The sequence below is a fragment of the Spea bombifrons genome, chromosome 1 (genome assembly GCF_027358695.1).
Source record: "Spea bombifrons isolate aSpeBom1 chromosome 1, aSpeBom1.2.pri, whole genome shotgun sequence".
NCBI lineage: Eukaryota > Metazoa > Chordata > Amphibia > Anura > Pelobatidae > Spea > Spea bombifrons.
Window position 1 is genome coordinate 161313963 of NC_071087.1, and position 11104 is coordinate 161325066.

Below are 11104 nucleotides of genomic sequence, written 5' to 3' on the forward strand. Positions count from 1 at the left end.
GATCGCCCTCCTATCTGGGCCTCCACAAGAATGGGCCCATGACCTCCTACGCAGTAATGATCCATGTGTCTCAACCTGGCATTCCTTTGTTACAGTCATGTCCTCCATGTATGATGACCCGCATCGACAAGAAACCGCTCAGTCTGCTATCAGGGCTTTACGCCAGGGTCGTCGACCCGTAGAAGACTATATCACCGACTTCAAGCGGTATGCTGTTGACACACGCTGGAATGAACATGGATTGATCAACCAGTTTCGTTTAGGGTTGTCTGAACCCTTGAAAGATGACTTTGCTCATTTTGGAATTCCGCAATCATTGGAGTCTTTTATCCAACAAGCGATCCAGCTAGACCGACGTCTTAGAGAACGACGCCAAGAAAAAGCCGCAACACCTATTGCACCACCGAGATATTCCTCGGCTACTTACTCTCCTTCTGCTTCTCGTTCTCCAGTCCAGACTGAAGAACCAATGCAAATCGGTCTGGTTCAAGGCAGGCTGCCGCCAGCAGAATTACAGCGCAGAAGGCAAGAGAATCTATGTCTCTACTGCGGTAACTGTCGACACACAGTTGAATCTTGCCCTAGAAAGGCAAGAAACAGGGGTAAGCCAGATGACCTTGCTATCATGCCATCCACTCTGACCGCCATATCGCCTCCCTTATCTGTTCCTCTTTCCTTGCAGTGGAATAAGAACACCTATGAATGTCAAGCTATGATCGACTCCGGGTCCAGCGGATGTTTCCTCGATGTCCACATAGCCAATGCCTTGTCCATCCCTGTGCATGATAAAATAAATCCTTTGCGCATACAAGTCGTAGATGGGTCATTTTTGCAAACGGGTCCCCTCACTAAACAAACCGCACCTATCCAAGTCTCCATAGGGAAGCACACTGAACTGCTCTCATTTGATCTGGTTCCCTCACCGCTATTCCCTGTTATCCTTGGGATACCCTGGTTGCGCCTCCATGACCCTACCATTACCTGGTCAACAGGCACCTTAACCTTCTCCTCATCTGTCTGTAACTATCATAGAGGACAATCACCGAATGGTTTCATATATTCCATATTGGAAATGAATATGAAAAAAGGACAAGAGATCATGCTACCCAAAGCGTATGAACAATATAAAGATGTGTTCGACAAAAAAGGGGTAGAGACCCTGCCACCTCATAGACCATACGATTGTCCTATAGAACTCCTGCCTGGAGCACCCATACCATATGGCAAAATATACCCATTGGCAGAAAAGGAATTACACATCTTAAAGGAATACATTCAAGAAAATCTAAAGAAAGGGTTCATCAGATCCTCTACGTCCCCAGCAGGAGCCGGCATCTTTTTCGTGGGGAAGAAGGATGGCAGCATACGTCCATGTGTGGATTACAGAGAGATGAATCATATTACCATAAAAAATAAATATCCCCTGCCACTCATTCCTGAACTCCTGGAGCGCCTTCAAACAGCAACTGTCTACACCAAGCTAGACCTCAGAGGTGCCTATAATCTGCTTAGAATGCGCCAAGACGATGAGTGGAAGACTGCGTTCCGATCCCGATATGGGCACTATGAATATTTGGTCATGCCTTATGGACTATGTAATGCCCCTGCTTCCTTCCAGCATTTCCTTAACGACATCTTCAGAGATCTCCTCGATCAGTACGTAGTGGTGTATTTGGACGACATCCTCGTCTTCTCCCCGGACCTACATACCCACCGTCTCCATATGACAGAGGTCTTGAAAAGGTTACAACAACATAACTTATACGCAAAGATCGAAAAGTGCATTTTTGAAACGGATTGTGTGGAGTTTTTGGGTTTCATAATCAGACCTGGCAAGGTTGAAATGGATCCCCGCAAGGTAGAGGCAATCCTCTCATGGCCGATACCACAAAATAAAAAGCAAGTACAGCGCTTTGTGGGGTTTGCCAATTTCTACCGGAAATTCATCCGGAACTTCTCACAGACAATTCAACCCTTGACTTATCTCACAAAAAAGGACGTCACATGGTGTTGGTCATCAGCCGCCCAAAAGGCGTTCAACACCCTTAAACATCGTTTCACATCGGCTCCCATACTCCATCTGCCAGATCCCAAAAGACCCTTCTTCCTCGAAGTGGATGCTTCCAACATAGCAACCGGGGCCGTGCTATCTCAAAGAGACTGCGACACAGGACTCCTACATCCCGTGGCCTTTTATTCACGAAGATTAACCGATGCCGAATCCAACTACGACGTAGGTGATAAGGAGCTACTAGCCATAAAAAGAGCCTTCGAAGAATGGAGGCATCTTCTTGAAGGTGCCAACCACCCCGTCACGGTGTATACAGACCACAAGAATCTAGAGTACCTCAGAACCGCCAAACGTCTCAATCCCCGTCAAGCACGTTGGGCTCTGTTTTTCTCCCGCTTCACGTTTCATGTCACGTATCGTCCTGGTTCAAAGAATCAAAAAGCAGATGCCCTCTCCAGAATGCATGCCCCAGAAGAGGCAAAACCCAAACAAGAGGAGACAATACTGCAAACACATCACTTCATGGGTGTCACGACCCACTTCTTGCAGGATATCCAAAAAGCCGCTTCCTCCCTTGATCTCCCGACCTCACCAGAAGGATATCCCCTGTCACACGGGAAAATCTATGTTCCTGAACCCATACGTCCTCTTGTGCTGCAACATTGTCACGATGCCCTCACAGCAGGGCACGGCGGACAAAGAAAAACCCTCTATAATATTCAACGCCATTTCTGGTGGCCCTCTCTTTCCCACGATGTCAGGAAATATGTCAATTCCTGTGCCATTTGTAACCGTGCCAAGACTGCTACCTCCAGAATGGCGGGACTGTTACAACCCTTGCCTATTCCATCCCAACCGTGGAGCCATCTCACGGTCGATTTCATCGTAGACCTCCCAGACTCACAAGGATACAACACAATCATGGTTGTGGTCGATCGGTTGACAAAAATGGCCCACTTCATACCAACCAAAGGGCTCCCTACTGCCAAAAGAACAGCCACCCTCTTCCTTGACTCCGTATTCCGACTCCATGGCATACCTGAATCCATACTCTCCGATCGAGGCACGCAATTCACCTCCCGTTTCTGGAAAGCATTCTGTCACTCGTTGAACATCTCTGTAGACCTTTCCACTGCTTTCCATCCCCAGTCGAACGGTCAAACAGAGCGAACAAACCAGACCGTGGAGACATACCTTCGTTGCTACTGTACGTACCTCCAATCCGATTGGAAAGAACTACTCACCACGGCAGAGTTTGCCTACAATACCAGACGACATGACTCCACACGTACCTCCCCCTTTTTTCTCAACTATGGATACCATCCCAATAGCCTCCCAGGCCTTCCACCGCTCACTTCTGTTCCTGACGTAACAGAGCGATTACGTCAACTGTCTCGCCACCTGCAACGGGCACACGAAACACTACGTGAAAGCCAACTGTCGTATAAACGATATGCCGATCGGAAACGACAAACACCACCCGAGTACAAGATAGGCCAACAGGTGTGGTTATCCACTAAGCATCTGAAACTGTCTTGTCCATCCAGAAAATTGGGTCCCAAGTACATCGGTCCTTTCACAATAAAGAAACTCATCTCTCCAGTGGTGGTCCGACTAGATCTTCCTGATCGGTACAAGATACATCCTTCCTTCCACGTATCGCTCTTGAAACCGGCTGTTCCCGATCCCTATCCTTCTAGGGGCTCCACGCCTCCGGCTCCGGTCATCTTAACAGGGGAACCCGAATATGAGGTGCAGGAGATTCTGGACTCACGTATCAGACGAAGATCCTTACAATATCTCATACAATGGAAGGGATACGGACCAGAAGAAAGAACGTGGGAATCCGCCACCGATGTCCATGCTCCAAAACTGATCCATCGTTTTCATCTCCGTCATCCGGACAAACCAGGTACCACATGCCTCCGGAGGCGGCATCCTAGGATGGGGGCACTGTCAGGTCCCCGCCGCGGTACTCACCTTGGTCCCACGCCGTGTCCTCCTTCTGACCCACACCGCCGATATGGCGACGCACGAAGAGGGGTCCGACGTGGCAGAACGGCTCACTCCCCGCCGTTGACGATGCCGCGGTCTTCTTCCCGGCATGGTGATCTTCAGAACGGCCGGAACACAACTGCAGGGCCGTCCCAACAGAAACGGAGAACACGTTCCGTCTCTCGCACGCCCTCTAGTGGCGCGCGCGCATACAAGTCCTTTTCTTAAAGGCACAGTCACAATATTCCCAGGTGTATAGAATCAGGTTAATCTGGACATCAGAGGGAGTATCCCTTCCTCCTTCCTATAAATCTGTGCCATTTAATTCATTCATTGCTCAGATATACTGTGCTCTCTACGTATATACAGCAGTGCTCCCTTATCATTGTTTCATTGGATATTGACCCTTCGCTTTCCTTATCGTGTCTGAACCTTCGCTGCCGGAACTGACCTCTGCTTATCCTGACTTCGTTTACGTCTCATCCCTATCGGTACCTCGCTTTTGATTCATCCACGTCTCCAGCCTTGCATATTGGGCTCCGACTACTAAACCCGACAAATATATATGCACGTTGCTTATAGTGTTGAATATTTAATAGGATGAGGTCACAAATTTAGGGGGAAAGATTGGGCAAAAATTACAAAATAAGGTTTAAGTTGCATGCTCACACGTCACCAGGGAGCCATGACAACCTTGTTGCTCTATTTTAACCAATGAACACAATTGATAAAATTTACATACCTTGGTAGTATTTTTGCACTACCCTGACATAAGAAGGTATATTGAATATTTTTTTGGAAAGAAATTGTCCGGTGGGATCAAAAAGTTAGAAGAGGTCGTGATATTTTTCCCTTCCCTGTAAAAATGAAAACTTGGTTAATGCCGTATTAGCTAGAAGAGGTCGTGATATTTTTCCCTTCCCTGTAAAAAAGAAAACTTGGTTAATGCCGTATTAGCCTCATAGAAATTGACTTTTTGGTTGAAGTTGAAGGAAATATTTCTTCTGAAAAAAAAGAGATCTCTGAGGTCACAGAAGCTTGAGCTCCATCACATCTTTTTCTGTGACAGGTATCCAAATACACCTCTAACCTTCCTTTCTTTACCTTCGTCTCTCTAATACCGTCATTACCTCTTCCCACTCCCGCATCCAGGATTTGTGTGGAATTCCTTTTTTCGTTCTCCCTCATATGCAAATTTCAAAAACTCTCTGAAACCCACCTCTCATCATAACACTCTCGGTCAGCATACTGTCTAAGCCATCTGAACAACCAACAGCCTCCACAGATCATCCGGACTCTATCAACTCATCCCCACCCAAGCCGTCCAGTCCTACTGTGTCACTTTCCCCTTAACCACCGACTAGATTGTAAGCTCAAGGGAGCAGGGCCCTCTTCTCATTTTGTATCAGTTTGTTTTTGTTTGTGATTTACGATTGAAAAGCGCTACGGAATCTACTGGCGCTACACTCCATGTACTTCTTTGGGATGTTGGCTTATTACCATATCTTCATCTCCGGGTCCCCACAGAGACACTCCGGCTCAGAGGAGCGGCATTACAGCATGCCCCAACCCCCCGCCCACATCACCCCAAATAATGACAGCGGACCACCCACTGTTGTCATCAGGACCGCCCACTGTTGTCATCAGGACCGCCCACCGATGACAGCGGGACTACCTCCCAGTAAACCCAGAAATAGAGGGCTCCAGATTTGCTTCTTACTATACTCATTATTAGCAGTTTTTCTATTATTCAGGTTCAGCTAATGAACCCCTATAGAAATTACTTACATTGACATAATACGTAATGGGTACAGAGTGATTCATACAATACCGTGAATAAAATTACCTCTTCTAATGGCACCGCTATGACCTTGCACCATCGCCGCATTTACTACAATTATCATTTCCCCCATTATTCAAACAATATTTATTTCACAGTGAAATAACCCAAACTGACACGGCCATTACATATCATCAAATACTGTATCTGCTTTGACTTTTGGGTATAAAATTGAATGTTCCAGGCCAATGAACATAACTCCATAATGGTTGTAAAATGTTGATGGTTGTCCAAGAAAGGAGCAGCTGTTTCTTTATAAGCACTAAAATACCATTATTAAAGGCCACCTGCCCTTAACAAAATCAATGACTCCTTTACGTAAAGCCAAATGTCATTTTTTTCCGTTGATCATTGCATATTTCTTTTGCATGAATAGCCATTATATAAAAAAAAAAAACTATACACGCTACCGTTCAAAAGTCACTTAGAGATTTCCTTGTTTTTGAAAGAAAAGTAGATTTTGTCCATTAAAATAACATGAAATGGATCAGAAAATGTTGTAAATGACTATTGCAGCTGGAAACGGTTGATTTTTAATGGAATCTCTTAAAAGGCGTACAGAGGATTTTATCCCTCCCATCACTCCTGTGTTCCAATGGCCCTTTATCACTCCCATCACTCCTGTGCTCCAATGGCCCTTTATCACTCCCATCACTCCTGGGTTCCAATGGCCCTTTATCACTCCCATCACTCCTGTGTTCCAATGGCCCTTTATCACTCCCATCACTCCTGTGTTCCAATGGCCCTTTATCACTCCCATCACTCCTGGGTTCCAATGGCCCTTTATCACTCCTGTGTTCCAATGGCCCTTTATCACTCCCATCACTCCTGTGCTCCAATGGCCCTTTATCACTCCCATCACTCCTGTGTTCCAATGGCCCTTTATCACTCCCATCACTCCTGTGTTCCAATGGCCCTTTATCACTCCCATCACTCCTGTGTTCCAATGGCCCGTTATCACTCCCATCACTCCTGGGTTCCAATGGCACGTTGTGTTCGCTGATCCAAGTTTACGTTTAAAAGGCTAATTGATGGTTAGAAAACCCCTCTTGTAATTATGTTACAGCCAGAAATGTCCTTGTTTTCCATGAAAACATCTGAGTGACCCTCATAATACTCCCCTACTTAATAGATTCTTGGCGCCATATAAATAAAAGATAATAATAATAATAATAATAATAATAATGCTATGCCTTATTTCTCATTGACAATTACTACACTTTTTTAATGCTACTGAATACAACAGGATATACATTTTAAATAATTCAGCTTTTTATGAAATGGAATCATTATGCAACTATACAAAAGAGTAAGAACAAAGCTTACAAGTGCTACGTTAAAAGCTTAAAACCATGAACAAGCTGACCTAACCTGAGATATACATTTCCGAGGGAACCGATAAGACCCGTTCTATTGAAATGTTAATGCGTGAGATATTTTGAAATGAAATTTCATCTGTTAAACCTCTTTCATTAGATCTGAACTATGTGCAGCTGAACATCGGTTAGAGTGTGACCTTTCCGAAATCCTTGGCAATTCTTTCTCTTTGTCGTGCGGGATAATAGAACAGATCAGATACTTCCTCAAGACATCATAATAGAGTTCAACTGTCACAGAGATAGGCAAATGAAAAATGTAAAACCCATCTATTCTCCACAGAAATAGTCTCCACTACAACACCTATCTGTCTGACAAAAGACTTTTGATGTGGCAGCCCGATCGTCGTGATATTTCGTGTCCTTTTAAAGGAATGGCCGAGACACATGGAAGATCATACTTTCCCGATGGTGGAAAGGGGTCTTGCCAGAGAAAAATATATTTCATCAATAAAAATAAGCGGAAAAGGATGCGAGTTTCATTTATCTAAGAAAACAAAAATGAAAAGCCATATTAAATAATAAAAATTGTACACAGCTCCATATATTGCATTTTTGATCAGCGTCTTGCCGTTTGATCCTCGCGGCGGGAATATCTGCTTCTCTTCTGGGTACATATTTGCATTTTCACCATTTCATGCAAAATCCGGTCTCTGTTATGGTCAGGAGAAAATTAAAAGTGTCGGCGCCCAACAGAATGACTACAGGTTAGGAGAGGGGGCAGTAGATTGGTGGTTGGGGGGATTCTTAAGGGAAGACGTTTGAAGAGCTTGGGTTGTTTTCATTTTTTCATCTCATAATAATATAATATTTCAACCCTAATCTCAGGGTAAATTAGCAGATTCCCATGGTTACACACCCATGAGTTGACTCTGAGGATCTCAGTAGGTGTTTTTCTCACCGTAAAATCCCTGCATGAATACAGGTGGCTTCATTCAGAAGAAGACCATTATAGGATCTATCTGGTTGTGACCATTGGCAAGACTCTACGATAGAATCTTTTTGATGGACCATTTGAGAGTCTAAGGCCAACCTACAGTTGACCTGTTATGAGTTTATTCATTGTAATTTGTTAAGGTCCTTGGGTATATTAGCATGCCACGTTAGTCCTTTTATGGCTTCTTTGGGTAAACTGGTTTCCAATTCTGCAGTTATACATGATCGCTATTATCTACTTCCTTTTTTTGAAGCTCTGCCACTGTCATTTTTTGCAGTAATGCCCCAAAAAATTCAACATGAAGTCCTTAGGGTGTCTACAAAAAATAGAACCCTGAATGGAGACCATGGCTGTCCTTCACAAATGCTTTAGGTGTGTTTTAATGGACTTATAGAGTGTTACTATAACGTCAACGTTTGGCACAGGGTAGAATTTATTAGTGACTATTAGTGATCATATTGATGAGCTACGTAGAGATCTCAGTGAGAAAAAGGAGAAACAGTTGGGAAAAATTATAAACAATGTAATTATAATATTTTAAATTAAAAATATAATAAAAATAAGGTTGAAAATAACTAATTATACTGACTGCAGTGATGTCACTATGATATCATATGGTTACAACAGAGATTCTATGGAGAGCACTGCAAAAAGACCTGAATCTGTAAAATAAAAATAATAAGTATATAGAATTACCTACATACTTTGTTCCCTGCCCAGTAGGAATATTTAAAAAACAAAAATGTATGTATATGGGATATAACGATAAAGGACATAAACTAGATTTTGTTTTTCAGTAGCTGCATTCATCCTTTGGAAGCGATCAAATTTGCAGAATGATTTTTTTTACCTTTACATTTTTGCTCACTTTTGATATTTAGTGTAATGTATGAATATGGTTTCAAACAAAACCCCTAAAATAATATATCATTTGGGTGAGAAGAACGCTAAAACCAAAAGGGAATTACTGTTAACTCCTATAAAACTCCTTATCTTAAAAAAAACATTTGTGTTGAAGGGGTTAAATACTGCTTAAATTCCATAATTTCTTGTCTTGTTTTGCCTACCTTAATTAGTGAAATGAGTGCAAAATCATCCCAATTCCAATAACATATAACCTGCCAATGAACGTCTGGTCTTCCAACATACAAGGTACCAAAAAATTCTAGAACCAACACATCATCTGTTATGTGAAAGAACAGAAAAGATCTCAAGAAGATATCACAGAGGCTAAATTAGCAATTTGTGAGTAATGAATTGTGGGCTCCATAGGAGCATCAAATGACCATAAGAATGATGTCTTTAAGCTTTATGTAGTTTTAAAAGTGATTTTATTAGCTGAGCAAGTGGAGCGTCACCTTTAATATAGAAAAGTATCAAGAAGATATTGAAAATGTGATTTTAGAAGTACTGATATTGTGCGCTTTTCAATGAACTGTAACATTTTAAGACCTTGGAACGGAATCAGTCTTCACAGTCTCGAACCGGGGCAAGATGAAACAATAAAGCGCGGTCTCGATGCTTGGCTGTACTCGCAGTTCTTGAAGATGCTGATGTATTTGGAGTCCCATAACCTGCTAAAGTATAATGTGATTAGAGGACCGTCCAAGAGATGCCACCGCTCGTCTTGTCCCGTTTTGACAATCAGTAATTGTAGATCTTCATCCACTAAGTGCCCCTGTTTAGGTAGGACAGTTCCTCTTTGGGACCCAAATCTCTGTCCCCTTGTTCTTCCATCTGATGTCCCTCTTTCCTCTATCTGATTATCCCTCTTTCCTCCATCTGATGCCCCCCTGATGCCCCTCTTTTCTAGAAGCTCAGAATGTTTGCTGGGTATGAGGGTATCAAAGCCCTAAAAGCCCCGATATTGTGTTTAGAAATCTTACTGTATTCTATATGCCATACTGTGGAAAAACCTCTATTAAAACAGAAGTTTCCCGTCTTTGGCAGTTAGAAATGTCAGGGGGTATTTACCCAAAGCCCTTTAAAATTTCACCTTGCTTAATGTTTGCATGGATCTGGTGATTACCAGGTTATTATAAATGAGCAGGATGGGGCATCATATGTTTAGAGCATTAGTGTAGGGGTCCTCCTCATTTTATAGTTATAGTAGTTAATTCCATGTTGAGGGTGTATACCTTTCACTCTACCCTCAATGCCCATTTCAGTCATACCTTTGGTTATTTTTGTTTTTTGATCTGTACGCTTTCCACTTTTTTCCCAATTACTAAGCAGCAATCTACTTATCTTTCAAAAATTAGACACAAACAGAATAATGATGATGGTTGAGTATGAATACATTTTCCTGTCAGGACTTAGCCGCATGGCTGGCCCATGCCACTCCAGTCCCGCTGCCCTCCAAGGCCTACTGCAGCTGGACCTGATCCGGTGACCTCCTCGACCCACCATGAATCTTCTGAGGTAGCGGGTACCAGCTCTCAACCCGCTACCTCGCGGACCACAAAGCAGACCGTTCAGACAGGAAGACGCGCAGTCTGTGTCCTGTGTGCATAATGTCGAGCATATATGACCTCTGGTGACCTCTCTCAGTACCCTTGGTTGGTGTAAGCTCCTGCTATTGCTCCTGCTTGATTTTGAGGTGATTTACCCGGCTTGCCCTTTGTTTCTTGGTCCCACTCCTGTTGACCCAGCTTATTTTGACTTGGCTCCTGGATTCTGATTCGGCTCTGATATCATCCTTTGCTTCTGACCCGGCTCTCTTGACATCTCCTCCAATTCTCCTGTCTTCAGCTTTTTTATGCCAATCTTGGACTAGAGGGCTTCTTCCTCACGTGACAACTTTTCAGGCTATGGAGATGTAGGGTTCTCTAAATGGTGGATGTAAAACGTTGGTGGTACCTGATGCCCCCAACCCCTTCACCAGCTCTTTTGTTGTTGTTTTTGTGTTCATTTGAACCTCTGGGACCAAACTATGTTCAGCCCTT